Here is a 27,660-nt window from a genome sequence, read left to right on the forward strand (position 1 = left end):
CACTGAGAGTCGGTAAGGTCAACACCCATATCCTACCTGAAAACAAACTTGAGTAAGACAGCAAGGCAGCCTGGCTACCGTTGGGTATGATCTGTTGTGTGGAAGGGCTTCTTTCCATAGTGACTTTTAAACTCCTGAGGTCCTCATTATTATGACACTGTTGTGTTACAGAAACAAGTTTATCTTTGGAGGTTTTACAAATTAGGAATTTTTTTCTTCCAATTTTCAAATACCTTGCATTCAAATCAGAGTACAAATGAGAATTCCCATAAAAAAATTCAGTATAATTCAGGTACATTTCCCCATTGATTTTTGTAATGACCTTGATAATGCTAACATTACAGTATAAAACAAAAGTATCGTTTATCTAACTTCACACATTTAATGAGTAACAAGATTTTGACACAGTTACTATGAAGAGAAATATAAACTATTCTTTACAATATTGGAATTATTCTAATACACATTGGCTCAAAAATAGATGTTGATTACTTCCTGTGGATACACAGCTTCGGAATAGCTAGTATAGTGAATCAAAACGAATGGGTGATAATGACCTCAGCCCTCAGAGCCCTTCCTCTGCCCCGACATGGCTTGAATCTTCACAGACCATTTCTGCCTCCTGGAAACCCCTGGTAAATGTCTTTATTTTATTCTAAGCTAAGTGGAATTAGTTTATATTTGATGTCTTATTTACAATCCTAATAACTATCATAATATTTTTAGTCTATGTTTCTGAAAAAGTATAAATTCTCCAAAGAACTGTTTGGCTCCTATAGTGATCATAAACTAAATAGAACATAAAGGGTCTCAAAAAGTGCTAATAGAAATTGAGCATTATAAACTGTCAACAAAATACTTCTAACACAGTACTATGTAGACATCAACAAAAAACAAGGGATATCAACCCAAATTACCCCCATAGACCCGTAAATACTTAATTCTCAAGACCCCATGGTAAGAAAAAAAAACCAAAAAAAAAGAGTAGAGACAGGGGTGAAAAAGTGAAGCTACAACCCTGTAAAGAAAAAAAAAATTATTTGGTGACACTTGTTAAAGCACAGTAAGGCAGACTTTATTCAGGACCACTGCAATAGATACATGGACCACTGCACTGGGACTTTGCAGTGGGGAAGAGAGACCAGGCTCCACTCTGCATCTAGCATTAGCAAGTGGGAATTCATAGCCAAGAAGTCGGGCTAGGGTCAGGAGATAGAAAATTACTGAGAGGAAACATCAGTGGTAGGGGGGATTTTGGCTGAACTGACCTAACAGGATTCTTGCCGGAGGCAGGCCAGAATGGTCAGACATCCCCTCCCCTGGGGAATGATGGAGGATAAGGAACCTGATTAGATATTGAGGGTGATCAGATATCATGGGTGGTGTGTTCTTGCTAAACTGACTCAGCAAGGTTCTTTTTTAAAACTGGATTTTACAAGGAGCTCCACAGATGGGCCTAGGAGAAGGATCAGGAGGCTGACTAAAGTTTAGCCAAGCAGAGAATCTTTGTCAGCTCTGACAGGGAAAAGGGAAGGAACAGCCCAAGACTGAATGTTAGCATGTGTAAGTATTGCTGTTTATTATAGTTATTATATATTGACCATCTGCTGTAGTGTATCAGACACACATACACACACAACCACCCTCTGATCTTAATTTTAACCTTAAAAGGTGGATATTATCCTCAATTTATTATTGAGAAAACTGAGACTCAGAGTTTAAGTAGCCTGAGTGACACTCTTAATGACATTATTGATTTCAAGGTCCATTTTCATTCCATTATACTAGTGTTTTTCAAAGAGTAGTACCCATATCATTGACGTCTCACAATGTGATTTCAGATGCTACATGGGCAGACTTCTTAAAAAATTTTAATGATTAGATTATAAAGTTATTGGAAGAGTGTGGTTAGCATATCAAACACATGATTTTATGATTATTGCTATAATTCAGTGATGTCAAGTTCATTTAAAGTAAAAGAAAATTAACATGGAGAGTTAGTATGAAGTCACGAACAGGATAGGTGTGTATGTAGATGGCAAGTATACTGCATATCCTGAGAGTTGTCCCTGAATGGCTGGGGTTTGGTGAATGCCACACTGAGCATTTGTGTCACCAGTCAGTGGACAACCTGAAACACTGCTCATACTGAAAGTTTGATTAGATGAGTCTGAGAAGCAAGACTGAGCTTCTCACTAAGTTACAGTGTCCTACCAAATTTGATGCCTTGATTTTATTGAAAATAAGAAGTTTTGTATCTTCACCAGGAATTTCTTTAGAATTAAACTAATAAAAAAGGAAAATGTTTTTCAAGATTCATTTACTTAACAAAGTTTGAAGGAATGAAATATCTATTGCGTACTTACCAAGTGTGAGTTACTATGTATCTAGGTGCTCTCATACATATTCTGTCATTTAATTCCTAAGAACTTCTGTAGGATTGTCATTCCTTAATTTTACAAAAGGAGTTGACATTCACAGAATTTGAACTTGACCAAAGTCACATAGCTAATTCATATCAGTTAGTCCTCATACTGTTCTCTTTGAGATCAAGCTTACATTCTTTTGCCTAACTCAAAAGCAACTAGTAAGGGGGAAAAAAATTACGTTCCTATAAATGTAGAGAAGACCACCACATGGAATCTTCATGCATGATCTCCACAAGTGTATGACAACACGGTAGTGGGGCAAAGGCAAGCTAATGGCAATAAATCAATTGCCACTGTCACTTTACTCTTTAATGTTCTTGAGAATACATGAGATTTATCACTGAGGAATTGTAGAATAATGGTAGTAAATGAAAACAAAGTCCACCAGGGAGATGTACTACATCATTTGGATTTAGCGCTGCCATCTGCTTAATAGCATTGAGAAGACTGCAGCAGTACTTATGATCAACCATTCATAGCAATGACAGATGCTGCAGAGAGTGAACATACCAGGGAAGCAGGTTCATTACTAAAATGTAGATTATGTGACAGGGTTTCTAAAAAGCGCTTGTGTTGATGACCAAACCTCCAGTTTTAAATCTTCACTATAGAATTTTAAGTCTGTAAGATAAAGACCTACTCTAAAGTCTTCCCATGTTTCATTCCTCGTGTTTCATACATTCTTAAAATGTATTTATTTATTTTTTAAAGAATTTTTTCTACAAATCTTGCATATATAGTCTCTTTTTGATGGAAGAGAATAATAACTTTTGTATAATTTCTGACTTTTAAAATGAGGTAGCATTATTGTTAGTAAAAAAAGATGGTGACTATAAATCCACAAAAGCTTGGACTTGAATGTCAGCTCTACTACTTTCTTAGCTCTACGATGTTGACTAGGTTGCTTCTTTGAGTCTTTTCTCTTCTGTAAAATGATGACTGTTTGACTTACAACATTGTAATTAAATGAGATAGCAGATGTAATATACATAATAGTTCAATAAATTTGCTGTAGTAGCCTGTAGTAGGTGTTTACCATTGTAAGCATTTTATAGCCTTTTTAGCTACTTTTATTTTATTTTATTTTATTTTATTTTTCAGAGACAGAGTCTTACTCTGTCTCAGGCTGGCATACAGTGGCACCGTCTTTGCTTACTGCAACCTCCATCTCCTAGGTTCAAGCGATTCTCCTGCCTCAGCCTCCCAGGTAGCTGGGACTACAGGAGTGCTCCACCACACCCAGCTAATTTTTGTGTTTATAGTAGAGACAGGGTTTTGTCATGTTGGCCAGGCTGGTCTCAAACTCCTGACCTCAGGTGATCTGCCTGCCTCAGCCTCCCAAAGTTCTGGGATTACAGGCGTGAGCCACCACACCCAGCCAGTAGCTACTATTATTATACCATTTTATGGATGAGGAAATTGTGGCACAGAGACCGTGGAACTTCCCTGAACTCATGGAGAGTGAGTGCTAGAGCTGGCATGTGAACCCAGGCAGTCTAAGCACTCTGCTATACTACCTCTCTATGTAACTGTTGTTATTATGAGTTTAAGTATTATATCCAGAAACTATTATAGTCTTTTCTGAGAACGTCTCCAGTCAATAAAATCCCAACAAATAATCTGAATAAAATTATGCATGCCATTTTGATACCTTATTTGTGCAATAAAAAGTTGTTAAAGGCTCATTTAATTTAGATTGTTTAGAGTCCTAAACTGTGTCAGAAGCACAGACTTGAGGACAGAGCTCTAAGTTACTTGTTGCAGGTTGACTTGTAATGGAGAATGTCGGTGCCTGAATTCCCCAGAATCGATTCATACCTCATTGTTAGACTCACAACTTTAGAAATTGAAATAATATTCAGACATGGTGTGGATCATATTTTTCCCTTGTATTTGTCATCATGAAGGGATATGTTCCTTTTGGAAGGTAATTTATGAGTGTGCATTGAGAGCCTTAAAAATATTTGTGACTTATGAACCAATATTTTTACAATAAGTGCCTGAACTTACAATGTAACAGTGAGTGTCTGACAGTGCGAATATATTTAAGAGCTCTTTAATTGAAAAGAGTAAGCAATTTCTGGAAGAGTTCTGGGAAGGAGGGGGTTAGGTGATAAATTCAGTTTCTCAACCTGTTGGATAGATAGTAATATAATTAATTTAAGTGGCATTGAGATTTAGGAAAAAGTTAATAGGTTCATTTGGGATGTGTTGAATTTAGGTTGTCCACAGAATTGTAACAATTACATTAATAATTGATATAAAAATGGTTTACATACTAATAAGTCATTATATCAATGGTAACTATATTTCTCTCCCAGTTTTTCTTAGTAGTTACAAAATGTATTATGGTTAGATTTTTACCCCAATTTTAGGAAGTAACTGAGTTGTAGTTTTATTTTTTGTATTCTCTTTCATTGATGTCTTAAAGTATGTGTACCCAGTGTTTTGACATGGTTAATCTCCCAGAAATTAGAGTAAGATAGTCAATTCCAAAGTATATTAAACAAGATAGAGTGAAAATATTATATGATTAGGAGTCAGGCCGACCTGACCTTTCCACTTCGCTGTGTATGTGATCTTTCACTAACCCTCAATTTTCCCACCTACAAAACATAGTGAGAGAATATACTTGAACAGTTTAGTATGGAGCCTGGCACGTGGCACTTGGAATTTGTGATTGTGTTTTATGTATCTGTCACTGCTGGGCATTTTGCTGGTGCTCTGTAAGTAGTACTGACTGTGGAGGGATGATCATTGGCACCTTCGTTATCACCAGGTGATAGATTGCTTCCAGCTTACCTCATATCTGCTCATTTTCTGTGCAGAGTATCACAAACCTAACTTGGAGCACACTGCAAGTGTAAAGGCATAAATGCTTTGCTTTTTTGTTCGTTGTTTCTTACTCTGATGCTTTTTTGTTCAGTGTTCTGTAAAGGACCAAAAAGTAGGCATATACATTAGAAAGTAGGAAAATAATCATTAAAACTTGCATGTATTTCCTTTATCTATCATTTATAAGGATTGCTGTACCACATGAAAATGAATTTATGTTGTTTGTAAGTTTATAAAATAGAAGTATTTCATCCAATTGCAACCTTTTTGAAATAGTTTATCAAAAGTATTGGATATAGTCTTAAACATTGCTAAATTTTAGAGACATTGGAAATAAAAAATACATGTAGGTATATAGCCCAATAAGACATCTTACATAAAGGAAAAAAAAAACCTATCCATGTTGTCTTAGCCAAAGTAATATAATTAAAACAGTGTCTCAATTAAGGCTGCATAAAGATGTAGTAAATTAAAGTGTGACCATGGGCAAGTTATTTAACCTGTGCTCTAGAGTAAAATGGGGATGACAATAATAGTACTGACCTCATGGGGTTGTTGTAAAGTTAAGCGAAATGGAAAGCATGTCATATATGGAAAGCATATCACACATCGTAAATGCTATCAATAGCTATCATTAAAGTCCTACAATTCTTTATCTAAAACTGTCGAAGCTAAATATGTCTTACATTCCAATTTTTGGAATTTTGGAAAAACAATACAGGATACATACACATACCATATGTTAGTACAGCTCCAGTGGAGCCCTGCGTGTGCTTCTCCAGGATAATGATTGCCCCTTGGATTCTTTGAAGTTTATGGTCAGGGAAACTGGTTACAAAGGGGTGTAAAGCATATGTGGCAATTTGAAAACGAAGGGGATTTCTTAAGGGAGCTGTGTGGCATTCAGCCTTGGCAGTTTCTAATCCCACCAAATATAGCAATATTGCTAGTGCTAGCAAGTTATTTTTAAACAGAGTGGATTAAATAATTGATACAAGACTGTTTCTTCTATTAGAAGTCATCACTTTAACAAGGCCTTTTTTTTTTTTTTTTAATTGAGACAGGGTATCAATCTGTCGCCCAGGCTGGTATATAGTGGCGTGATCTCTGCTCACTGCAACCTCCGCCCCTTGGCTGAAGCGATTCTCCATCCTCAGCCTCCTGAGTAGCTGGGACCACAGGCACGAGACGGTGCCACTGTCACTTTACTCTTTAATGTTCATACTCAGCTAATTTTCGTATTTTTTTTAGAGACGGAGTTTTGCCATGTTGCCCAAGCTGGTCTTGAACTTTTGAGTTCAAAGCGATCTGTCAGCCTCAGCCTCCCGAAGTGCTGGGATTACAGGTGTGAGCTACCACACCCGGTAGCAAGGCCCTTCCTGACCTGGCCCCAATTCCTTCTCTGCCTCATCTCAGGTCACTCACTCATGTAATGTAACCTGATACTGAGTTTCACAGTTATGGCTCATTTATACTTGACTCAATAACCTATTAAAATGTAAAGTCTAACTTGTGAAAGTACATTGTCATCAAAATCTTCATGGCTCCTTAGTTAATCTCAAATATACCTTTTGAAGATATTGTGGTTTTTAGAATTTTCTAAAATGGTGCAAACAGGACAATTTGCCTTTCTTTGTATTTTAGTCTTTGCCAGATTGCTTGCAACAGAGCTACCAGTTTCTTGGATGAGTAGTTACACCATCCAACAACCCTCGGTGATTCTCCTCACCTCACATCCCATTCTTCCATGTCCTATAAGTACTAAGGCTTCTGTGTTTCCGCAATGCTCTGTGCTTGCTCTGTCCTCCAGCGGAACCTGCTGGACTGTTGAGAATCCATCTCCTTTTTATAGAGTCCCGCAGCAGCAGGGACCCTTTTGTACTCATGTTTATATCACCAACACCTAATGCAGTACTGATCAGAAAGGTGATCTATGTGTGTTCTTCAGTTGAATTGATAACGTGTAAGTTTGCATCTGTTTTAAACATTTCTTTATTAGAAACCCAGTAAGAAATCTTGTACCGTTGTAAGTCTAATGTGAAAATTGATGTAGTCTTCAACTCTGGCTACGTGGAAGAATCACCTGTGCAGCCTTAAAAAAAAAGTGGGGGGAGGATGGGGGGGGTGCCAAGAAAATCACCTGTTATTTTTTAATCTGAGTCTTGGTGTAGAGCAGCTACTATAAATTCTTTAAACTCTACAGATAATTCTGATAAGCAGCCAAAGGTTGAGAACTATTCTTCTTGAGTAATAAGTACTATATAAATTAGATAATATGTGTAAAGCACTTTGCACGGTGCCTACCAGATAGTTGCCAAGGAAATACTTGTTTCCCCCAAAAATAAATTGTTGGCCTTTCTGTAATGTCTTCCATACATTCATTCTGCAAACAACTATTGAAACCTTCAGTGAGCCAAATTGTTCAAAAATACCTTATTCCAAAGGGAAATTTGATGTTTTCTATTAGAATATAAGTGCCCAACATACTTAAAACTGTCACTATTAGAATGTAAGCTCTGCAGGGGCAGGAATCTTCATCCTGTTTTGTTCATCAACACTTCTTAAGCACCTGAGATAGTGAGTTGTTGTTTAGTGGGTAGATTCTAAACTGTTGTCAGTAATAGATGACCATTCTACCAGGCAAACCAGAAGGAAGTTTTTGTGCAGAAGAGCACAAAAAAAAAAAAAAACGTGCAGTGGTCCTATGAAGAGATTGACTTGGTGTGCATTGGTAGTGACCAGTTTTTCAGTGAGGCTGCAGCCTACGGTGCCTAGGAAGGAAGGTGCACTAAGTGTCTATAGAAAGATCCATAGAGAACATTTTGTGATGGACCTTCATACCAGGCTCAGGAGTTCCACAGATTTTGTTTTTGTTTTTGTTTTTATCAATGAAGGTGCTCCCCATGCCCGTAACCCCCACACTGGTCCAAGTGAATGTCACCTTGCTTGTGGAGCACCCGGAGCCTGGCTGTTGCTTGCCCCGCCTCCACTCCACTCCTGAGCTATCATGTCTCCCTACTGCAGCCCACGTGATATTTTCCGTATAATTACATGCTCTCATAATACCCAGCAGTTTTCCATCATAACTGCAATTTTATATTGAAGTGATTATTTGATCAATGTCTGTCTTCTTTTTTCAATCTATTCACTGTCCCCTCCCCCAGTGCCTACCACAGTGCTAGAACATACATAGTGCTCAATAAATATTTATTGAATAAATGTGGAGAGGTAGAATTTTACTTTACATCAGTAATGTTAAAACAAAATAGGTATTCTTATCACAATTTCTTATCTGATTAAAATACAATACTATAAGTGTCGTAGTTTAAGTTCTTTTAATGCTGCATATTTGAAGAGTGAGCCTGTATAATTTGATATGCAGATTGATGTAAGTTAGTGTGCCACCAGATTCCCCAGAAACACTAAAAACCATTTGCTGCCCTAACATTGTGTCAAAGGAAGATGCTGACAATCCCATAAAAAATCAAAAGGTATAATTATTTCACATGTGTAAATATTGCAGCTCACAATCAGTGTTTTCCTAAAGAGTAATAGATATGGCTTTGAAATCTAAATATCAAATGTGTTTATCAGAAATCTCCTCAAAAAGATATGTTAGTATACCAGATGGAAGGATTGGCTGTAAAAACAAATGCAAAATTCACAAATGATCCAGAGAAATACTATAACCTGGCTCATAATATGTTGATGGACCATTTCTAATGGTATCGGAAGAGCCAAGTAATCCAATCCCAAAAGATTCCATGCCTTGACACCCAGTGTAGTTGGACTTGAGAAATCAAAAACAGAAATACAAAAAAATAGGCTTAAGGAACCCAACCTTGATCTTGGTCTTTCCCCAAAGTTGTATATTTTTTGAACTTCTAAGCACATATTTCATTTGCGGCAGCCTTCCCAGCCTTCCTGCCACTTGGTAACCAATCTCTGACCCCTTTTCTACTCTCCAGACCTTCCCCGGAACCTCAGTCTGTGCTAACAGTTCTCCTTATTACATGTCCCCAGTATTTCAACCTGGTTTTTCAATGTTAGGTTCCATGAAATTCTAATATGTAGTTTCAATACTTCATGCAAAGAATTGTCATTAAAATTACTCGTGATGTCTAGTGACAGTATCTGTAATTGATAGTATTTTGTAAGTCATCCTTTGCCAGAAAAAAAAAAAGCGATAAGGATCTGTTCCCTTGTGTGTCTTCATAAGAAATCTTAGTTTTCTTGTTAGCGTTTCTGAGAAATTAATTGATGTTTGAAATTAACAAGCTACAGTAAAAATACTGAAGCTTGAGTCAAAAGACATGTCTGAATTTGAATCCTGACTGTCATGTAATGTGTTACCTTGAGCGAGCCGCACAGTAAGCCTTATGAAACCTTACGCTTAACTAATAAAGTGAGTAGGCAAATTAATGTTCACCTTCCTGAAAGTTAAATAAAATTATGAAGTTGCAGAGTACTAAGCAAACAAAAGGAAACTGTTGTTGGTATTTTTTTAGGGTTGTGTCACCAAAGCTAACTTCCTTACTTTTTTTTTTTTTTTCTCTCTTGAAATACAGAATTTTATTTAGAAACTGTTTAAAGTAGAAAAAAACCCTGTCAAGAAAGACCAGGTGGAAAATGGGTTCCCAATAAAATGGAATTTTAGGGCAACAAAAGTCTAAAAGGCCACAAAAGAGAAATAGCACCACTGTCATTTGAACAATGGCTAGTTACTCACATTTTTTGGCATTGTTAATCACTGAATCTGGGTTTTCCTCTGAATTCCACACAGCATGCACTACACAACAATTTTATCATAAAATACTTGCTTTCTACACACATTTTAGGACAAGCTACCACCAGAAATAAATCAATGCAAATACATCAGGGGCTGAACAATCTCAGTAGTGAGTGAGACACATTTTGCAGAGTCCTGCAAATGAGGGAGAGTTAAGGAATGAAATATTTTAAATATTAATTTTTAGACATGGTACTATATTTTCTGCAAAAGAAAGTTAACATTTAGCCACACACTAATGCATTTTATCTCCAAAGAAACTAGTGTACTGGCAAAGTATTCAGATTACAGTGGACAGCAGATACCGAAAATACCCCAGCCTTGCAGATCCCAAGGCAACAATGGCTTTCACTGACCACTCCCTTTGCCAGAGATCCAGAAAGAATTGCAGCATGGTCACCTGCCTGCTTTACTTCCAGCTCTAAGCAGCAAACTTCAAGGAGCCAAAGAGGAGTCCCCAGTGGGCAAAGGGAGCAGAGAAGAGAAACATGGTAAATGTAAACCTAAAAGACAGTAAAATGGGATACAATCCCCATTCAAATCCCAGAGATGTGGGCAAGTCCCCAAAAGTAGTTGTTAGATTAAAAATCTGGGCACACCTCACTTCCTCAAAAACATAATACATAGAAATTTTGGGGATAACTGGAAAAATAGAAATGCTTAATGAAAACCGAGCTCTTCAACTCGAACATCTCAAGGCTAAAACACATCCTCTGTTATATCCAGGCAATGATGCCGCTTGCTTTTTAGCACGGATGCAGTTGGCCAGTGACACCAAATGGCTTCATAGGGCAACTTTTTAGACCAAAGTCTAGGCCTATGAGGCTTCAAGCAGCCCTGTAAGACAGAAGTTTCCAAAGGTTTCAAGGTCTGGCCCTTCCTTCCCCAACACAATGTCAAACACAGTATCTCCTGTCATGTTACATTTTATATTTTGAAATATGGAAGCATATTTTAAATATTCTTAAGGCATTTATTTATTACAACATTCTCTGATTTCACATTAGCTTAAAATTCAATTCAGTCTTTACATTTCTCCACTGAGGTCGCCACGTCAGCATATTATATAACACCTTCTCCAGCACTCAGTGTGACCCGCATCTGCATGGTGAGCCCCACGGTCAGCCTCTTTGTTTCCTAGGTGAACCAACTAGATGTTAATACTGCTCTGCTACAAGGTAAAAGCTCCTGACTCAAACTTATTGGAAAAGGAGTGAAACGTCTGCAAAATGCACTTTAACAAGAGGCACTTTTTGCTTATGAAAAGAAACCAGTGAGTCCTCTAAGGATAATAAAAGGGAGTATTTTACAGTTAAGCACATGATTTGGGGTGAAGAATTCAGATGTTGCTCTGCTGGTCCAGGCTGTTAATACTCTTCTTGCTCCTCCTGTGGGCCTCCTTCATCAGATGTCACAAAGCCTTCATCTGTGGCATACAGAATGTCTACAATCCTCTGCAATACAGGGTCGTTTTCCCCCTCGTTCTCCTGGCAAATCAATTCAATGTTCTATAGCTTTCCGAAGTAGAAATCCCTCTCTTTCTCCAAGTCTTCAACAGTAAGTTTCAATACATTGAGTGCTGCATCAACTCAGCTGCCTCGTCGTCCCCATTGCGCACACCAGGGTTCTTTCACACCACGCCAGGGCAGCCTTAGGAGCCACAGCAGTTCTCTGTGTTGAGATGGGCCTCAGGGGAGCTGCACTGCTAGAACTGAGAGGTTTCTTGGGTGTATTCAGAGCTGGAGCAACGAGAGAGGGAGCCACTGCAGTTTCTTGACCTTGTCTGGCAGCCACAGGGTCAGTCTTTTCCATCATAATTTCCATCAAAAAACTTCTTGAACCACTGAACAAATTCAAAATTTTCCTGAAACTTTCCTTTTACTAATTTGTCCACAGGAATTATTTTGTCAACACCCATCCTCTTAAAACCTACTGGTAGTATTTTGAAGTTCTGGATGCATCCGTGTTCTAGCTTAGCTTAGAATTTCACTTTCTTCAAGGCGGTGAAGCCAGGGAACAGCATGTCCATAAACTGACACTAGGCAGCCCCTGAGCACAGCTGTTCGATCTTTGTCACGTTCAACTGCAGAGACTAATTGATCCAGGCCAGCATGTCATGTCGACTTAGATTATCACTGGTCACTGACGTTGAGTATACGTTCACTGCCATCTTCGGCTCTTGGCGGAACCGTGTCCACTGCCCGCACCCAGCTCCGGTTCCAGTTCCTTACTTTTTAGGCAAGAATGAATGTTTGCTGAATAGATTGTATGACAACAAAAATAAGGACTCATTTAAAAAGGACTTCTGCTTTAATATCATTAACGGCTGTCCTTCATATATGTATATAACACATTATTTCATTTAAACTTTACAACAGTCCTATGAAAGATTTTTTTTTAAACTTTTACAGATGAGAAATTGAATTAACTTTAAGCTGACAGAGAATAAATCCTAAAGTCTAATTTCTGATATTTGTTTGGCTTCAAAGCCTGATTTTTAACTATTCTATGCCAGCTTCTAAAATTATTACAGTAAGATGGAGAAACCTGCTTAAAAATGAAAACCTGAGCCTATAAAAGTAAATATGGCATTGCACAGACCTCGCACATGGACATCAGCATGTCCTCTGTGAGCTGCACGCCCGGCCATTGCTGAGGCTTCCTGGCATGGTGGACTTGGGTGTGTTGGAGGAGTAAAGAGGCACAGTGGGAACTGAGGCAGTTCTCATAAGGAAAACATGATTCTCCTTGTCTCCTTTTTCTTGGAATCTAATAAAAATTAATAATTTTTTTTCAATTATGTAGAACCATCTGCAACCTTTTAAGCAACTTTGTAGTAGGAAGGAGTAGCAGGACATTGCCGTTTTCTGTTAAAATAAGAAAATAAGGTTAGCTATCTCTATATCAGAAAAATACAGGGATACTCACACGCCTTATTTCCGAATGCATTGCTGTGGCTTTTAGGGACGGGTTAAACTCTGAATTAATCATAAATTCAATCAAATTAGATGTTTTAGTTTTCTCTCATGCAAGGATGTAATCAGCTCCAAGCTGACGTGACAGCTTTCTATAGTTACTAAGAATCCAGACTGCTTCTGCCCTTCTCTTCCGCACTCCTTCACCCTGGCTTCTATCCCAAGGCTCTTCTCATTCACAGTGGCTATTATACTTCCAGCTGCCAAGTTGAGGTTCAGGCAGGAAGAAGGGGGAAGAGTGGAAAGCCATGCCTCCTAGGTGAGTTGGCCTTCTGTTAGGAAATTTCCTGGAAGCTTCACTCCATAAATTTTGCTTCTATCTCATTGGCTACTTCATCTGCAAAAGGATTGATACATTATCACTAGCACCCAATCCCCAGCCTTATAAGGGATCTGTTGGTAAGAAAGAAGGTGAAGATGCATGTTAAACAGGCAGCAACAAATGCCTATTGGTTCTTACCTTTTAACATACAAATTAGGGATTTTTCTTTTAGATTTTTTCCTTTTACTGAGATATAATGTACATACAGCAAAGAGCATAAATTTTTATTTATCTGAAAAAAAATAGTTCAGTGAAAGTTAACATATGTATACACCCACATAACCATGAGGAGAACATTTCCAGCACCCCAGAAGTTTCTCTGGCTTTTTCTCTTAGATGTTGCTTATCAGTTATCTTACCTCTAGCCATCTCCTTTTGATTCTGAATTACATGGCTTTTTTTTAGAGTACCCAAACATATCTCTTATTATTCTGAGAATGTAGTGATTGACAGTTAAATTAGATGGTAGTGAAAAACAGGTGGTGTTGAAAAAATCTACACTTGGCATTCGGAGTAACTAGACTTCTATTCTGATTCCATGTATTCTAGCCATGTGACTTAGACAATGTCTAAACTTTATGCCTCTGATTAGCTGCTTTCTTATTACTAAGCCAGAATGAATGCTGTTGTTCTGCTTAGAATGATTTTTTTCTTCATCTTTGTCTGGCTTTTCTGTTGTCAATTGAAGCATTTCTTTTTTCAGGAATCTTCTCATGTCCCCCAAAACTGGTTCAGGTATCCCACCTCTGAGTTCCTACAGAACTCTGGGTTTCTCGGTATCATCGTGTTCCATTCCCCGGTTGACACTTGTCTCACTTGTACACTAGACTCAACATGGTTTATCACAAAGACCAAATCTTGTTTGCTGCTGCATTCCAAGGCCCAGCATATAGTGGGTGCTCTGTAAATATCTGCTGAACAGATGTCGAATGAAAAAGATGGTCTCTGAACCTCCTAATTTCATACTAAGATTATTCCACAAAACACAGTAGAAGTGGTGAGAGCTTGTTTTCTTAAATGGCAGAAAAATGTTGTTTTTAAACCTAAATTTATGAAATAGACATAAGAGCTTTATTGCAACTTTATTTTAAAGATGAAAGATAAATTACATAGAATACATGGCTTATAATAGGTATTTGATAAGTGATATCTATTATTAGTGTGATATTAAATTTTATTTGCATGTCTTTGTGTCTCATGTGACTGTGAACTCATTGTCTCCACATGCCCATCATCTAGCATCAGATAGTAGTAGTTGCAATAGGGTCATTTCTATATCAGTCTTGCCAGAAACTTCCAGGGCACATGCTTCCTTATTGCTTCCTCTGAGTAATCTGTCTTCCTGAGTTTTCTTACACAGAAGGTTGTACTCAAGCTTTGTGGAGAATAAAATAAGAGAAAAAGGATTCTGAGTGTCTCATGAGAGATTAAGGTTAAACACAAAGCAAGAACTTTCTGGCAGACCTGTTCGAGGGTATTACTGTGACAGGTTATTCAGGTTTCATCCCTAGAAGTCTTTGAAAGTGGAGAGATAATCATTTCTCTCAGATGATTAAGACAGTTTAGCCTGAAGGCCAGTAGTTGGGCCACATGACCTCTGAAGATCGATTTCTTCCCTTTGATTCAGCCAAGTACCAGTAAGTTCCTGCACTTTGTAGTGGAGATAAAGTTTAGAAGTATTTCATAGTAGAAAAGGGAAGGGACCAGCTGTAAAAGACAAAAGTTTGTGTCTCCAATTCTCTGGCAAACCTGTGTTAGCATTTGAAATCCTTTTATTTGACAAAGTGATTGTTGTATCTGAGGTTTTGCAAACTTAGTTACAATAGGGTTAAGGATAATAGTCACCATTTATTTTGTACTGACTAAATGGCAGGCCAGTGACTAGTGTTTTGTGTAGGTGAACTCATTTAATTATTACTCATTCATTATCAGCCTGGCTGTAAGACAGCTGTAGCAGACACTTATTGAGCAGAAAGTATAAGCCAGATTTCTTCATTCATTCATTCCTTCTATCAGTGTCTTTATTGAGCACCTTTTATGTCTGAAACACTTCTAGAAACTGGAACTTAAAAGATTTAACTGCCTGCCCGAGCTTACCCTGCTTCTAAGTGGAAGAAGAGGATTCAAAACTCAGAGAGCCTTTAATCCAAACTCTGGGCTCTTAGTCATTACTGCATGCTAGGTCTCCATAACAATAATGGACTTTGTTCATAAAATGCTTTCACATACAATCGTAGTTGATCCTATAGCAGCCAGTGAAATACCTAGAATGTGAGATGGAGAGGCATTGGATTGAGGTGCAAAGAAATACTGAAGTTATTGATCGGGACATCTAGAATACTGTAGGACTGTTAGAACCCATGTTCTATGTCTGAGCTTGAATACTTCACCTGATAGGAGAGCAAATGCTCCAACCCCAGTAAATTCAGTAACTCCTGTCAGGCTTCTGACTGTTTCATGGCAGCAGACTCCACCCATATAGTAACTTCTGGAAGATTATGGAAAAAGCCGAGACAATGGGCAGAAACACCTCCCGAGGGGAAACATTCTGCTGCTGGACCCTGTCAGGAGATGGTTTATGGTGGGAGTGAAGAGATGAAAGACAAGCCACCAGCATTTACAGCGACATGATCTGGGGCAGAGAGGGAGTAAGGAATGTCTGGTACCAAGGCTAGAAAACCTCCTGGAAGAGAACCTGGAACAAGTAATTGCCTATGGAGTCCCACCTGAGCTTGATGGAGCATCAATGCCTGTGCTTTCCTGAGGAAGGAGCCCTTGGGTCTGGAATTCCTGTGGTGGTCTGGGTTTCAGCAGACTGACTCCCTGGGGAGTATCTGGGTAGTCTAATATTGCTAATTTTGATAACATAAAACCTTGGTCTCAGAGAAATTAAGAAGAGCATTGTTGTAGTTACACAGACCTTTGTTCTAATCCTGGCTTCACCACTTAACCAGCTATGTGATTTTAAATAAGTTTCTTAATTTACCAAACCTACTTTTTTTTTCTGTTTTGTGAAATGGGGTAATATCTACCCACAATGAGTTATAAAGTTTAATGTATGTATGTATGTATGTATGTATGTATGTATGTATGTATATACAGATGTGTTGCTTAACAATTGGGATACATTCTGAGAAATGCATCCTTAGGTAATTTCATCATTAGGGGAACATCATAGAGTGACTTACTCAAACCTAGATGGGATAGCCTAATGCACACCTAGGCTAGATGATACAGCCTCATGCTTCTAGGCTACAGACCTGGACAGCATGTCATTGCACTGAATACTGTGGGCAATGGTAACGGTGGTCAGTATCTGTGTATCTAAACGTATCTAAACATAGAAAAGATACAGTAAAAATATGGTGTAAAAAAAGATGGTACACCTGTATAAGGCACTTACCATGAATGGAGCTTGAAGGACTGGAAGTTACTGTGGGTGAGTCAGTGAGTGGGTGGTGAGTGACTATGAAGGCCTGGGACGTTACTATGCACTATTGTAGACTTCATAGACATTGTATGCATAGGCTACACTGCACATATTAAAAAGTGTTTTTCGGCTGGGCGCGGTGGCTCACGCCTGTAATCCCAGCGCTTTGGGAGGCCAAGGCAGGTGGATTGCCTGAGGTCAGGAGTTCGAGACCAGTCTGGCCAACATGGTGAAACCCCATCTCTACTAAAAATACAAAAAAATTAGCCAGGTGTGATGATGTGCACCTGTAATCCCAACTACTCAGGAGGCTGAGGCAGGGGAATTGCTTGAACCGGGGAGGTGGAGGTTGTAGTTAGCTGAGATCGCGACACTGCACTCCAGCCTGGGCAACAGAGCGAGACTCCGTCTCGGAAAAAAAAAAAAAAAGGATTTTTCTTCAATAATAAATTAACAGCTTACTATAACTTTTTTACTTTATAAACTTTAGTTTTTTAACTTTTTGACTCTTTCATAATAACACTTAGCTTAAAACACAAACATATTGTACAACTATACAAAAATGTGTCCTTATTTCATAAGCTTTTTCTGTTTTTAAACTAATGTTTTGGTTTTTTTTTTAACTTTTTAAACGTTTCTGTTAAAAACTAAGACAGACACACACTACATAGTGTCAGGATCATCTACATCCTTGTCTTCTACCTCCACATCTTGTGCCTCTGGAAGATCTTTAGGGACAGTAACATGCATGAAGCTGTCATCTCCTAGGATAAGAGTACCTTCTTCTGGTTACCTGCTGAAGGACCTGCCTAAAGCTGTTTTACAGATCAAGTAAACACAGCTAAAACAGCTTCGGGCAGGTCCTTTAGGAGGTAACCAGATACGTTTTCCTTTTTAATAAGTAGAAGGAATATACTCTAAAGTAATGGTAAAAAGTATAATATGGTAAATACACAACCACTGGCATAGTCCTTTAATTTTATTTTCTAGTATGATGTACCGTACATAATTGTATGTGCTAGACTTTTATATGACCGGCAGCACAATAGATTTATTTACACCAGTGTCACCAACACAAGTAATGCATTGCGCTATGATGCTACCACGGCTACAGTGATAGAAATATTTCAGCTCCATTATAAGTTGAAGGGACTGCCCTGGTATATATGGTCTGGCATTGACTGAAACATCATTATGCAGTGCTTGACTGTTTATATATACACATGCGCACACACTTCCTCTACAAAACCCAAAGCCAAAGTGTGCAAAAGTTGTCTCAACTCGCTGTCTTCACTTGATCTTCTTCTACTTTCTCTTGAACTTGATCTTTTGGTCCCCACGCTGCTACTGAAACAACACTGTTCAGGTCCTCAGTGACCTCCTCTGAGCACCTTTGCCACACTTGATGAGGGAATCCGTCGTTCCTTCTGAAGAGCCTTAGGCCCTCACCATCTCAGAGCCTCTGGGCTCCTCTCTCTCTGGCTGGGTGTTCTCCATCTCTTGCTAGACCCTCCTCTTCTTGCCCTCTGCATTCTGGAGTCAAGGGGGCTCACTCCTTTGACCTCTTCTCCATTTGCTCTCTTCTCAGTGGTCTCACTGTCTCAGGTTTTAACGACCAAGAGCAATGATGATGACTCCCAGATTTATGTCTGCAGGTCAGACCTGTCTCCTGACCCCTAGATTCTCTTTCCAGCAGCCTCCTCTCCAGAGGAGGGTCTCTCAAACCTAACGTGTCCCAAATCAAACTCCGGAACTCTCCCTGCCCTGAAAGCTGTTGCTGCTATCCTCTTCCCTTTCTCTATAAATGATAATTCTGTTTTTTTCTTGGAACCAAGAAAAATTTCCCATTTCACTCAACCGAGATTTTAAAAACACACACATAAGAAATGAAAGCCTCTCAGTGGCCTGCATGACCCTGCATGGTCCACCTGCCTTCTTACTGATTCTGTGGCCCTCTCCCTTGTCCTCTCTGCTCCAATTGCACTGCCTTCCTTTCTAGCCTTCAGCTGTACCAAGAATGTGTCCCCTGAAGAACTTGACATTTGATGGTCCCTCTCCCCACAGTACTGTGCCCCCAGATAATATCTGCATATCTCCTCCAATTCCTTCAAATCTCAGCTCAGATGATACCTTATTAGAGAGAGTTCTCTGACTAAACTATAAAATAACAATCTTAGTTCAGTTCTTCCAATCTCTTAGCTGCTCTTCTTACTCTCAGTAGCACATCTGATCATGCGACGTATTATTTATACATATATATAGTTTATTGTCTGTCTTTCCCATTAAAGACAGCTCCATGAAAGTAGTGAATTTGTGTTGTTTATTAAATATGTTTTAAATAACTTGAATCCATGCATGAATGAATGCATGCATGATATGATTGTCTCATATTATTTGATTTTGTGCATGGCCACTGCTGAAGTTGGTAAGTGGCAGAGCCAGGACTCAGCCTGGTCTCACTAGAGCAGGAGCTCTCTCTCCTGCACAGTGCGGTGTTCATGCCCTCACCTCCCACTGGGTGATGCAGAGATAATTAACAACAAGGCTTCACTGCTGTGCACCCCAGTTTGCATATAAATGCAAGGGTAAAATGGATAACTTTCTTCTAGAGCAATGGCAAGACTTAATAAATCAGGTGAGTCTGCTTTCCTCATAGAATTTATAGAAATATAAGCTCATGTTAATGCCACAATAAGGTTCAGATTTTAATAGTCTCTGTCTTATGAAATATAGGGACTGTTAAGTATTTAAATAAAACCAGTTTCTTTTTTTAATTACTAATTTATAAGAGGAAAGGATCTGTTTTCTCAGCTATCATTTTAAAATTCTGTTTTGTCCCTGGGAGATAAATTTTCAGTTATGACTTTTTTAAAGATTTTATTTTTGCCACAGTCCTAGATTCACAGCAACATTGAGAGGAAGGCACAGATTTCCCACAGGCACCCTGCCTCTACACATGCACAGCCTCCCCATTATCCACATCTGCCACCAGAGTGGTGTGTTTGTTACAATCAGTGAACCTACATTGACACATGATCATCACTCAAAGCCCTTAGTTGACATTAGAGTTCACTCTTGGTGTTGTAGATTCTCTGGGTTTGCACAAATGTATAATGTCATGTGTCCACCATGAGAGTATCACCCAGAGTACTTTCACTGCCCTGAACATCCTCTGTGCTCTACCCAGTCATTCCTCCCTCCCCTCAACCCCTGTCAGTTGCTGACTCAGTTACATGTGTATACACTTGATATCAACCCATTTCTTAAAATAGGATTCTGTTGTAAACTGGGATTTTTGTTAACTCTTAATTAAATGGGGAGCAGGAATGATTCCTCAAATTATTTTAAGTCCTACTTCCCACTGTTTTTCCCAAATCACATTTTATAGCTTGAGAAACATGGTGAAATTATTTTTTAAGTTTGCCCTTGTTTTCCCTCCCCTGTCAGCACTGTGATGGATGTTCTCCTGAGCAGTGAAATGTCTAACAGTCAGGTTCACAATATCAACTCTGAAAGCTCTATAATTTAGAAAGCCAGACCTTCAATTTTTGTAAGCTGATAGGATTGCTGAATCTTTCTCTTAGAGGGGGATTCTCTGATTAAACTATAAATTTGGTTTGGCGTTTTCAATGGAAAATTATGTAAATATTTCAATTATTGTCAAATGAATGTGATTTTTAATTCCTAAAGAAAATTATTTATTTGAAACTTAAGTTTGTTTCTCTTTTCTTATATTCTTGGCACTAGTAGATAAAACATGCCAGTTAGGGAACTGAAGCTATTCCCATGTTAAAACTGTTTGTAAGGATTTGAGGGTAATCTCTATATTTGCATTGCTTATTTGACATGCTAGTTTCTCTGACTTTTTGCTGTCTGCCCCAGAAGACCAAGCTTTGTAGTCATGGTGTTATGTGAGATCTGAGACTAAGCAGTTGTGACATCGGGCTCTGTCCTCTGGCTAACTAGTTAGTGAATACTTCCTCCCTCATCACTGCTGGACAAGGAGACAGTTTTCCAGATAAAAGAATCATTCTTCAGGCAAGCGTAATGCTCACTCTGCCGGCCTCCTAAAATTTACTGAAGCCATGTGTCCTAGGCCAGTGGTTCTGAAAGTTTTTGATCTCACAATCCCTGTATACTTCATACTCTTAAAAACTAGTGAAGTACATTGGTGTGGTGTGGGGAAAAAAATTGCTGAGAGCCACAACATGCTTTAATGTATGTGGTTTATATATATTAATATTTATCATATTAGAAACTAAAACAGAAACATTTAAAAATTTTATCAATCATTAAATGTAACAGTCAACCCATTGCTTGTAATCTATTTTTATGAAAAATCTCTATTTTCTTAAAAAATGGTAAAAATTGTGGATTCTCATTTATGCTTTTGCATTCCTTCTGATGTGATATGTTGTTTTGATTGAAGTAGTTGGAACAACAGATGTGTCACTGGAAAGGGGAAAGCAGCCCTTTCAAATAATAGACAATATTCTTCTTTGAGACGGAATCTTGCTCATTGCCCAGCCTGGAGTGTAGTGGCGCGATCTTGGCTCACCGCAACCTCTGCCTCCTGGGTTCAAGCGATTCTCCTGCCTCAGCCTCCCGAGTAGCTGGGATTATAGGCATGCGCCACCATGCCTGGCTAATTTTGTATTTTTAGTAGAGAAGGGGGTTCACCACATTAGCCAGGCTGGTCTCCAGCTCCCAACCTCAGATGATCCACCTACCTCGGTCTCCCAAAGTGCTGGGATTACAGGCGTGAGCCACTGCACCCAGCCTGGCAGGTAGTAGTTTCTTAAAGATTAGTTGTAACGTAGACTCTAAAACCATACCAGTAACCTTTTCATACTCTGTTACATTAAAATACCTTGGTCTGCTGTATACTTGGGTTTTTTGGCATCATGCATGCATCATTTGAAAAATGTCACTTCGCTGAGTTACGCATATCTTCAAAGTGCTGTTAACACATTTCATTATGCAATATCAAAAAAGTCATATTATCACCACTGATCTCAACAGAGATAAGTATTGACTTGACCATCAGTTTACAGTAGCAAATATTGGTTTTCCAAAATTGCAGTTTTTACTGGAAAGCTCAGATTCTGTCATTGGTAATAAATACTGTCAGTTGTTTTACTTAAAGTGACAGGCTCACTTTATTCATTTTTGAGAAAATGTGAACCAGATACCCAAGTCTGAGTAAGCCTAGTTCATTGCTGTGAGTTATTTCACGTAACAATGATGTTTATGGAAAAGGCAGCTAGTTGGCCTCACAATGTAAGAAATGGCCCCAGGTGCTTTTCCTTGAGATCACCCTTGTACTTCAGTGTGCCCCAGAATTGCTTTCAAGAGCACTTTTCCCGTCATCATACAGAAGTTAAGAGTGTCTTTAATAGTTGAGATTTAATAAAATTAGTAAATGTTTACTTCATCAAGGACATTGTTAAGTGAAAATGCCTTAAAGAAAAGAAAAAGAATTCTCATGCAGCTTCGTGCCACTGCCTTGACTTTTGGTCAACCACCAACAATTTTACCCACCACATAAAAGGTCAGTATAGTGAGAAAGACACATAACATCTTAGTGTTATTCTGAAAACACTTTGACTTGATGAAACCCTGAAAGAGTTCGTGGGTCACACTTTAGAAACCACTACCCTAGGCTGTTTTGAAAACTAAGATGCAGTAACACTGTGGGAGAGGTGGGCTCGTGATGGATCCAGCAGCAAGAGAAGAATAAAGCAAGCTGTCTGAAACATTTGACACCTCATGCAGCCTTCCCATCAACTGAATCGTCCTCACATTGTAAGGCCCTTGAGGGCAGAAATATCATCATTGCCTGCGATCACATGGACAGCAGTCTGTGCATGCCAGGGACACCCACAAAGAGATGCTGAGCTTCTGCCTTACTCATCAGAACTGGCCCCATGTAGCCTCGGAATTCTCAGGGGAAGAGGGACAGGCTAACCGTAACGTATTTACTCTGAACACATTTAACAAAACAAGACGAGAATGAAGTTAGTGCCATCTCTTTTTCCAGATTAGATGACAGTAGTTGTAGCAGTGGCATTGCCCTAGTAGGAGCACTAGTGAACAAGGACCAAGGAAAAGCCAAAATTCAGCAAAGTTGTGGTCAGGTGACTGGACTTTGGCTGTAACTCTTTTTCCACCCAACTTGCATAACCTAATTCTGGAGCATATTATTCAATACCCTCCTGGGGAAATATTGTTAAATGTTATAAAAGAACTATTAGATAAGTAAGGCTCTTATTGAAAGCACACTGGAAATTTTTTAGTCATTTACCTTAAAGGAATTTCAAATCTTCAGTTATGTATGATAATGTGAAAACAAGAGTAGTCCCAAAGTTTATTTTAAATATTACATTTCATTTATTTTGCTTCATTTATAAAAATTCCTAACGGTTATTGTAACAATTAAAGGCTCCTTCTAAATAGAAAGGAAATACAAAACTAGGTCAGTCTAGAGCAATTACCTGGATTATGCATGACTCTTTACATTTTTCCTATCACATAATAAGCAGTTAGTAGGTGTTAGCTGAAGTCTTAAATTTTATCATGACGATTACAGATAAGATTTTCCTTAAAGGAATGGGGCAAAATAATCAAGAAAAATTTTTGCATTAAATTTAAATAGTACAGAACTTAGTAATGTGACTTCTAAAGGAATTTACTACCCCTTCGCCCACCCGCCCCCCCACACTGTCACAGACATGGCAACAAAACATTATTATTACAGGCGAGTTATTGAGACGTGGACAAAGTTTTCAGTCCCAGTGTTTGTATGAGCCATTCGTGTATCTGTTGGAATGCTGCTACATGCTAGATGTCAGCACTGTCCAGAACAAATATGAATGAGGTGTCATTCCTGTCTTCTGTCTCAGTTTTCTTACCTGTAAAATTAAATAATATGTCTACCTCAAATAATATATTTTGAGAATTAAAAGATTATCTAAGTGCATTGTAAACTGAAAAGGACTTTTAAGAAACTGTAGATTGAATCAAGAAGATGGACTAAGAGCCTATATCTGGTCCACCCACCCCTCCTTTTTAAAATCCCATGAAGTGACAGAAACAAGTTTTGAAAGATTCCTGAGAAAGAGGAAGTAGATGAAACCAAACCTCTGAAAAAAAAAAAAACCACACAAAACCCCATTCAAGAGAAGGGTGCTACAATGGTAGAGTGGCTTAGGGAAGATTTAACCCCCACATCAATGGCTATAAAGGATAGAAAGAAGCTCAGGGTGTTCTCATAACTGATTGAAGAACTGTCTCTGAAACAGCAAGGCTGGTCTGCTCTGCCTCCAACTCAGTGGTTCTGAGTGCAGGGTAATGGTGTTGGATCCCAGAGTAAAGCTGTAACAATGCGAGGCCAAACCTCGGGTAGTCCCACCCTCTGGAGGACCCAGGAGCCCCCAGAGACAAAGCGTACATTACTAGCACATCCCACCCAATAGTATATTGTATCCTTCTCCATAGCCACCAGAAGAAGCCTGTTTTAAATAAGGGGTAGCTTTTATACACAAGCAAACTGAGAATCTCAAAAGCAAAAACTAACACATATCTAAAATTTATAAAGCATTTAAGAAACATCATACTCAACAAACTGGAAAACTAACACCTTGAATAAACAGCTCACAGAATAGAAAATGATTATAAAATAAGTGACTAAATCTTAGATGGATAGGAAGACATAGTGTTCATAAAGTCCAAACCAGTTATAGAGTTGGGAATTTAGAAGTTAGTAGATGGCTAGCTGGGTGCCGTGGCTCACGCCTGTAATCCCAGCACTTTGGGAGGCCCAGGCAGGCACATCACGAGGTCAGGAGATTGAGACCATCCTGGCCAACATGGTGAAACCCTGTCTCTACTAAAAATACAAAAATTAGCTGGGCATGGTGGCACGTGCCTGTGGTCCCAGCTACTCCCAGCTACTCGGACGGCTGAGGCAGGAGAATTGCTTGAACCTGGGAGGCGGAGGTTGTAGTGAGCCAAGAGCGCGCCACTGCACTCCAGCCTGGAAACAGAGCGAGAGAGTGAGACTCCGTCTCAAAAAAAAAAAAAAAAAAAGAAGTAGCTAGTGAGGTAGGAAGGAAACCAGGAAGTATAACATCCTGGGAGCAAAGTGAAGAAAGTATGTCAAGGAAGAGGTGTAGTAATCAGCTATATCAGGTAGTTACTGATTGGTCACATAACATGTGGATGAGCATTGACCATTGAATTTAGCAACTTGAAGTTCAGTGGTTACCTTGATAAGGGATGAAAAGTTTAAGAGGAGTAATGGTGATGATTGCAATGAAGTTGAAAGGCTAACTGGTATAATCCTAGAAACTAAAAGAGAGGAAATCATAGAGAGTGGGATATATGAAGTTGAAGATTGAAGTTATTGCTAATGGCAAGATCCTAGAGTGTGACGTGGAGGGGTTGGCTAAAGGAGGCCAGGTCAGTGGACAAGAGGAGCCAGAAAGTTGAGAGGCCTGCGTGTTTGAAGGATCCATCCTCCCATATGCTGAAATCACCAGGACTCAGGACAGTGATGCTGTTGGGAGATTGAAAAGCTGGGTGTTTGTTCAGAAGAGTGAAGCATGATGGTCTGGAAGAGGCAGAGGTGTCTGTACCTTAGGGGAGGGAGGAGTTAGCCACAAAAAGAAAAATACTCTCCTTTCCTCTAGGCCCATTGTATTCAAGCCATTTTTGCATTGCCTTAAAGAAGTACCTGAGGCTGGGTAATTTGTAATGAAAAGAGGTTTAATTGGCTCACAGTTCTGCAGGCTGTACAGGGCCTCAGGGAGCTGTTACTCATGGCAGAAGGCCAAGTGAGAGGGAGCGGAGAAAGAACAGGGTGGTGCCACAGGCTTTTAAACAACCACATCTTGTGAACTGAGCAAGAACTCACTTATCACCAAGGGGATGGTGCTAAACCATTCATGAGGGATCTGCCCCCATGATCCAGTCACCTCCCACCAAGCCCCACCTCCAACACGGGGGATTACATTTCCACATGAGATTTGCAAGGGGACAAACATCCAAACCACATCACCCAGTGATATCTCGGCTGTGGGAGTTAAAGAAAAAAGTGGAGAGGGTTGCTGGGGAAGAATTGTCATTAGAGGTAAATCAAGTTTTCATTGAGCAAGAAACTTTCAAAGAAGAGATTGAGACTATATAAGGGATTTTTGCTAGTGATGGAGCATGAATTCCAGAGGGTGCAGTGACAGAATTGCAGGGGAGGGTAGGAGATGAGGACAGATGGGGGTATGCAGAATTTTAGGTGTGCTAAAGACAAAGAGCAACGTAGTGATTTAGAGCTTCCTGAGCTGACATAAATACAAGCAAAAGGCCTAATGAGATAGTTCCAGTGAATTTAAAGTAGAAATTGGTAGAGAGGCTCAAAGAGGTTGCAGGAGTAGAGGAAAGACAAATGTCAGGAGTTTCTTCTTAACCCCACTCATAGAGGTGGGATGACCTGGGGAAGGTAGACTTCATCCCACTTGAGTCCTTGCTCAGGGTTTGTGGTCTTCCTGTTGACCTCTGTAGATGTAGGGTAGAAGGCCTAAGTAGACATGAACTTGGTCTCAGTGCTATGATTTGTTCCTTGACACCTATCAGGAGAGGGACAGAGGGACATGCTGTCTCCTGATGTTAGGGGCTATTTCTTGACTCAAGTTGATGGAATTGATGTAAACCTCTGGGAAATCCAGGAATGATGCTGAGCACGCCGGCTTCCTTTGACCCGTTGTAACAGGGTGGGTCATGGAGAGAGGGTAGAGACATGATCCTGGTGCCAGGAAGGGAAGCCCCCCTCTTGATCTGTTGAGAGAGGGGCCTCCCTGATCCCTTTGATGGAGTTGAGAAGTATTTGGCCTAATGTGTTTTCTTGCCTGTTATCAATATGAAAAGTTGTGTCCATAAATGAAGAGATTTTTAGTGTTTTTTCCCTTTGCCATATGTTGGGGTTTTAGTTTATCGCTGGGAAATAGGACATGTCTTTGGTTAATAGACATTTGAGGTACAAGAAACAAAATGCTGTGAAAGCAATTCAGATGGAACTGACAGGTATGAGAATGGGGCCCAGCTGCTCCCAGCTCCTCGGCTTGATGACAGTCTTGCAATAAATAATCAGAAACTGGGTGAAATGATAGCAAATGTCAGTTTTAAGTTTTCACTTGTCAAAACTAAGATTGTCTCATCACCAAACCATTGCTGGACCTAATCCTGCTACCTTTTATCTTCTTGTGCATTAAAAAACATTCTTTACCCTCATTTTTATTATGCTGAACTGTGTTATAGCACCTCACAGTAAATTTCCAGTCTATGCTCATGTTCATCACTGCTCACTTCATTTAATAAAGGAGGTTTAGTTTGGTCAGAAAGGAGTTGTTAACTCTTCTGTTTATTAGTCACAGGACCTGTCATTTACAGTTCCAAGTTAAACAATTGGGAACTGTCTCAGTCAAGGAAATCCCTTTCAGTTTTATGGTGAGGTTACTCATTTATCTGTGCAACAGAGAGAAAATTCTCAAGAACATCAAGGTTGTATTTGTCTGAGGAGCCATTATGATGTAACTTCTGACCCTTGGAAAGAAGACTGAGGTTCATTTAATTTAGCACTGAGTTTCCAAGAAGCATTTGCCAGTTTATTTTCAACAAAATGAGAAATTATGTTGACTACTGTGGAGCTAGATGCTGTGAAAGAGCCATGGAAGATGTTAGAGCTGCCAGGAGACCTGAGCAGCGTCTAGACCAGCCCCTGATTTGGCAGATGAACAGGAAGACTCCCACGTGGAAGCCACAATCCCAAGGTGGCACTGCGGGTAAAGGCCCAGGCCTTGACTGACAGCTGACAGACATTTTTGTCAAAA

At 39.3% G+C, this 27,660-nt stretch overlaps 1 protein-coding gene and 1 pseudogene across 7 annotated transcripts in view; one reads left to right on the forward strand and one right to left on the reverse strand.

Annotated features, from left to right (window-relative positions):
- KHDRBS3 (KH RNA binding domain containing, signal transduction associated 3) overlaps positions 1 to 27,660 on the forward strand; it is a 199,504-nt gene that overhangs the window by 156,799 nt on the left and 15,045 nt on the right. The window lies entirely within an intron of this gene.
- On the reverse strand, positions 10,256 to 12,293 carry LOC100984873 (microtubule-associated protein RP/EB family member 1-like; annotated as a pseudogene).

Source organism: Pan paniscus, chromosome 7, assembly GCF_029289425.2.
Source record: "Pan paniscus chromosome 7, NHGRI_mPanPan1-v2.0_pri, whole genome shotgun sequence".
Classification (NCBI taxonomy): domain Eukaryota; kingdom Metazoa; phylum Chordata; class Mammalia; order Primates; family Hominidae; genus Pan; species Pan paniscus.